At 39.4% G+C, this 6,173-nt stretch overlaps 1 long non-coding RNA gene across 1 annotated transcript; it reads right to left on the reverse strand.

Annotated features, from left to right (window-relative positions):
• Window positions 1-2,454: 2,454 nt before the first annotated feature.
• LOC124160372 lies at window positions 2,455-4,983 on the reverse strand. Its single transcript, XR_006865150.1, has 2 exons — window positions 4,615-4,983; window positions 2,455-2,614 (listed from the first exon to the last, which is right to left on the reverse strand). It is a non-coding gene; the product is annotated as an uncharacterized LOC124160372 (long non-coding RNA).
• Window positions 4,984-6,173: the final 1,190 nt, after the last annotated feature.

Raw genomic sequence — 6,173 nt, forward strand, 5'->3', positions numbered from 1 at the left:
ACATTTGAAAATAAGAAAAATCCCAAAAAATCCATATTGATTACTTGATTGAATTATTAGTAACATAAATTTATGAATGCACGCATATTAAAGTTTTGAGAATACCGCCTGGAGCCCTTCGGCTCCACTAAAATCTTTTAGCAAGATCTACCGATTTAGATGATTTCTTGATGATCGAGAGCGAGCCTTTCCCATTGTACCGGCCTTTGATGAAAGTCTTTCACATGGCACGGATGACGGCATCATAGACGGATAGTGACGCTGCTGAGATAAAACGAAATGGTCAATATCGGAGTTGTAAAATCGAGTTTGAATGGAAACTCGCTCGATCATGGCTCGTTATCGATCTCCTCTATCTTAGAATATGAACAGTCGATTTTCAATTTTTATCGAGATGGATTTTTCCATCACTACATGGGCATCGGGGTAGATTCCAATTCTGAACTAAAATTGTGCATTAGCTTGATTTGTTTTGGCATGAAACACCTCAATTTTTATTTAATCGATTCTTTTTGGACGCTTTCTATTACAGAAACGGTCGAACAGACGACAGCGGGAGCAGCATTTTATGGATGTTCCTTCATTTCCACACTGCTCCATTTAAGACTGGCCACGCGCTTCAGTCATCTTCTTAGCTCTTGGCACAATGCTGAAGCGCCGCTCCTCCTCAACAAAGGCGAAAGTGGTCTGGGCAGAGCGCACAAGCCGAGACCAAGTGGAGATCTCTGGAGAGGGAAGACGCGGCTGTGGCATAGGATATTCCCTCAAACGCTAAAGAGCCGATTCGCCCGCCTGACGGCTGTCGTCCTCACTCTTGCAATAAGTAATTACATAAGAAAGTTATAATAATTTTTTCAGTAATTATAATTTAATAAGAAGTACACTGTCTCATACACATCTATTCCCACTGTCCCTATATTGGGATTTTTCTTCCTCATAGAAAAATCTCCCCGGGATGGTGGCAGAGAAATAGCATCGCTTGGTTTCGCTAGGTAGGGCTCCCTTTGCTTCCATAGCACTGGGGTGTTTTATCCCTATTTTCCCCCCTTCCATCCCTTTTCCTTCCCTGGAGGCGTCGGCGGGCTCCGATCGCGACGGCGTCTCCATCCTTTTTCCTTCCTTTCTTCCCCCTCCCCGGGTGCGCGGGCGTATAAGCTTCGTGCTTGGTTCCCGGCCCCGGTCATGACCACCTAGATACTCAAGGCCTCCGCACTGAGTTGTGACGTCACAGGTTTGGGGCTGACGGACGGCCGGAGAACGACCACGGAACCCTGATCCCGTACCAGAGGACTGGGAGAGTAGGCGCCGGTGGAAAACAATGCGAAACGCTTCAAGAATAAACACGGTATGAATCTTTTGGCAAATGCACGGTACAATGCCTTCACTTATCTATTGGATGATTTGTTTGAGTTATCCTCCAATATCATATTCGCCTCAAAATAATTATCAATGCGCGGAATAATTGTCAATGATCATTATGAATGCATTGGAAGACTATATTTCTGTACCTGACGGCTCTTAAGACTAAAGAAGTGATTTAAGTCCTTCAACTGCACTATTAGCGCTACAGTCATTCACCAAAATAAAACTTACGAATGAAGACGATAGCGGAATTCTTGCCAAATTACGAGAAGAATGAAGTTCTAGATATTGTTTATGAAGTTAATATCCATGACCATACCGTTCACGAAAAACATTAGAAAAGGGAAAATAAAGCATTAATCCCGGTATCAAGACTAGCACTAAGAAACCGTAAGATTTTTAATGGATATTAAAATATCATTTTAAATTTGTCCAACCTCGAAAACGGATGAAAATCTGTTGGTTAAGGGTACGGAAGAATCGCGACGGAGAAAATCAATGAGGTCTGTTTAACGAAACCAAAAGAGATAATATATAGACTACTTCCTGCGCTAATTTTTTTAAAATGGATCAAAAAATACCTCGTTTAATCACATTTTTCAGTGTCGGACGAATTATTGAACAGGTTCTACGTAAAGGATACACAGAACACAACTGTCACCGGCTTGTGAAATTTTCAGAATAAGAACCCCTAAACTCATTACATTCAGACGCACTCTAGAAGGGGTTAGGAATATGTCTGATCTCTATCAGAGTGAAACCAATCATTAATCAGATTTAACATCCCACAGAGCCAGACAACACTAGACCATTTGCTACCCAAATCATTTAAAAATGTGTGAAACATTTACCTCCATTTCTCACCACCAGCAGAGAGGACATAAAGAAACCAAATGTCACTTGCTTGTCTGTGAAACTTTCAGAGTAATACCCCTAAACTCAGCCCATTCACAAGCACTCGAGAAGGGTTTGGGAAATTGCCTGATATCTATCAGGGTGAAAACAATCATTGATCAGATTTAACAGCACCTAAGTTGTATCTCAGTGCCTCTTTCTTCAGTAATTGCAGTTGGGTAGAAAAAAGCCATTAAATTTTTTATTGTTTTTAGCATTTATTTTAATGTCATCAAGAAGCTTACAAATCTTTGAACAGTAGTTTATGTGGTCAGTTTTAGTCTGCCAGAGTTAACACTTTATCGAATGAGTTAAGTTCCTGTCGTGCCTCCCAAAGGATTTCATCTTAATGGCAACCCTGGAAAAAAGATTATCTTGTTAGTTTTTGGCACTTATGGGCACTGTAAGAATAACAAATTTCTAAGCTTTCTGGCTGAGCAATGGATATCAGAGAAATAAATTGAAAGATTCAAGATGCTGTCATAAAATAAGGTACATATTCTGAGCAAATTACTAACTTATTGGACCGGCAAGTATCCATCCTTGTTACTAGGGGTCACAATAGACAGTCATCATGACTACCAAAAAAGTAAAAGCACCCTCTTTCTCATTTTTGACTATTTATGCAGCTTCTTAAAAATAGGGAGTACAAAGAGCATGCATCAATTAAGTCATTGGAAACGACAGTTTTGAGAAAATGGCATTTTGATACCATTCGCCGCTCAATGCAACCCTATGGCGAGCAATCACCGAAGGACTCACACTAATGAATGAAATAAAACATTAATTGGTGAGGGAAGAAAATTGCTGATAAAATGGAGGTTGGAATGAAAAAAATTCAGATGATATGCTTTGTTGCGCATATTTTACGAGCACAAGTCCCAATATAGGCAAAGATAAGAAAACCCAATAAATGAAATCGGATGTGAGAAAACAGAAATGAAGCCAGATGTGAAAGATGCAAGAGTATGTGGATGTGGGGCATACATCCAAATTCGAGAGACATTAATTGGACAAAGGAAAAATGATGATTTTAAGTAATGTGAAAGGATAAATGTTTTGGGATCCTAAAACCTGAAAATCTGTGAATGAGAGGAATTTGATTTCTAATAGAAATAAGAAAGTGGATGGCAAGATGTCATTTGAGGATCACGATAGCGAAGAAAAAAATGTGAAGCCACAAATATAAAATTTAAAAAATAGTAGCAAATTGATCACGATATGTATTTTTATGACATATTTAATTACTATTGACAATTCTTCAGGAGTAGCATTTAGTAATGAATGAGCACCAGTCATCATACGCAGGATCGAGATGATAATGGAATGTGGTTAGAACAGATTAAATACCCTTTAATACATAATATAACTTTATCAGTAAATAGCGCAAAGCCAACCACTTGCTAATGAACGGGATTACGAATACGGGACAAGAATAAGGAAATTTTATATAATTTTGATGATAATTTAATATGAATAGTATTTCCGAAGCTTTTTTTTACTTTGAGATACAAGAAATTGACGTAAACATAGCTGAAACAGTAGATTCTGATAGAGGGAGAGAGAGAGAGCGAATAATTCCAAGCCATTGAAATAAAGAAGTGTATGAAAAGGTTAGATGATTCACATTTGAGGATCCATATGATGAAGAAAAAAAGAAGCGAAGACTAAATAAAAAGCAAACAAATAACCTATACACCCGCCTTATAGAGTAGCAGCTTACTTCACGGATTGCTTTCGCAGCTATTTTTCAGTAAAATATCGGTTAATAAATGGAAAATACATTAACACCTATCAATGCGATCAAATAAATAACCTTACCTTAATCACAACGGTACTTTTATGATGCTGGAAATATTTCTCGGCGTATAGTAATGATTCTAATCCATGATTTTGAACGACTAAAATTTATTAAAATTCACAACTTTTATAATCCTTCTCTTGCAAATAGAACATTTAGCAACAATTGCAATAGGACAGGGCCAATGTGACTATCGTTTTGACGATCAATGTAAAAATTAATCTTTGAATTCACGAAGGATAAGTTCAGGAAGCTGCAATAATTAATTGAGACCAACAGATGACCATTTCCTAACTCAAACGTTTCACTGCTTTCTATTCGTACAATCCCTGATGCTACATAGTTGATATAATAACTTTACTCGGTGCACATGTAACAATATAAGATCAAGCCCAGAAAGAATTTAACCCCGAAAAGTTTATGAGAAGAGAATGCATGTATCGATATGGCAGCAATTACCTCACGTTTAACTCCTCTAGTAGAAAATATTTAATTCAATTATTAGAAAATATTCACCTTACTATGCTTAATTTTAATAGGGAAAAATAAATACTTACTCTTGAGTGCTTTGAAGGTTGATAGTCCTTCCTTGGGATGGCATTCATCCACCTCCTTCTCAGTCCTTCCTTGGGAAACTGGAAAACACTCACTATCTCTCTCCCGTCGTAATTACAACTATATTGATGTACACAACACTTTCCTACTATACTGAAAACTTTTTAAACACAGCAAATCGATAACTTCACCACAATAAAGGCTTGAAAACTCAAATCGCTTGCTCACACTACAACAACAAGGATCGCAACTGACGCTACTCACATGTGCTCTGTCGCCTATGTGCCTATGATTCCGGTTTTTTCGCCAGCCGCAATCCTGTGACGTCAGAGAAAAGAGAAAGTTCAGTGCGAAGGCCTTGAGTATTTAGGTGGTCATGCCCCGGTGCGTTGTAACCCTGGTGAGGGTTCGCCCAGAACCCTCGAAGTCTCTGTCTCATACACAATCCAACGAAATGACCTTTTAATCTTTCCTCTCATAGAAAAAAAATGTCATTGGTAAACCAAGTAATAATTTTGCTAATAATAGGCCCTATCGTCTTTCTTGATATATTGTTAACATGATGGCACAGGTGAGAAATAATCTGGTAAGTTGTGCACAATTTATTTAGGAATATGTGTGCGAAGTTTCAACTTCCTAGCTCACAAAAATCGCCTTTGAGGTTTTGGCCAGATTTTTTCGATTCTAGCCCACTGTGAGTCGTCGGGCTCTCATCGCGGCGGCGGCGTCTCCTATCCTTATTTCCTTCCCTGTCCTTCCCCTTCCGAGGTGTGCGGGTGAAAAGCGAAGGCTTCGATGGAAGGAAGCGAGACCCGGCCTGTCGACCTGGGTCCTCGTTTCATCTGTCTCATACACATTGTCCGGAAGAATTGAGAGATTTTCCTCCTCTATTGAAAAACCTGTCCCTTCGTAACGTTTGTATGCTCGCGCCATCTTTTTGGCATCCCTTTTTCTTTGTTCCTGTGAATTTCGTACGGGCTGCGTAATGGCTGGTCCTAGGGGACTGCATGGAGGAGGCCCAATTCAGTCCCATAGTATGCTGATTTCTGTTGCCACATAGGTCCCATTTTAATCGTTTTTCAAAAATGTCCGCGGCGCGGTGATGAGCGCAATGCGATCTACTTTTTTTCCAATATTTTGCAATTAAATGTTGGCAATTGCGAGGAATATCATTGTAAAGTAATGTATTTGATAGGTCACATCAGCATGCGTTTAAATTTCGATTAATAACCCTAATTATAGCTTGTTTCTCCGTGATACTCTGATCAATTTGTCCGTCAGCGACACGAGCGGCGACTTTTGTAAAACTTTTTTAAATGTGCTATGGGGGACAATACATTTTGAGGCCGACTTGAGGATCCTATTTTGTAATATTCGTGAGACCTGGTGGTGTAACTTTGACGGGGATTCGCTTTTTGGTTGGAGTTCGTGACGTTAAGCTGCTGAGGAGGTAACCGCCTACGTCGCGGAAGCCGAAGGAACTGAGTGAATAGCTCCAGGTGGTACTTTTTCTTTTACTTTCCTTTTCCACCCCCCTCTCCCTTTCTTTAAGTAACTCCTA

This window comes from Ischnura elegans, chromosome 6 (genome assembly GCF_921293095.1).
Source record: "Ischnura elegans chromosome 6, ioIscEleg1.1, whole genome shotgun sequence".
NCBI classification, from domain to species: domain Eukaryota; kingdom Metazoa; phylum Arthropoda; class Insecta; order Odonata; family Coenagrionidae; genus Ischnura; species Ischnura elegans.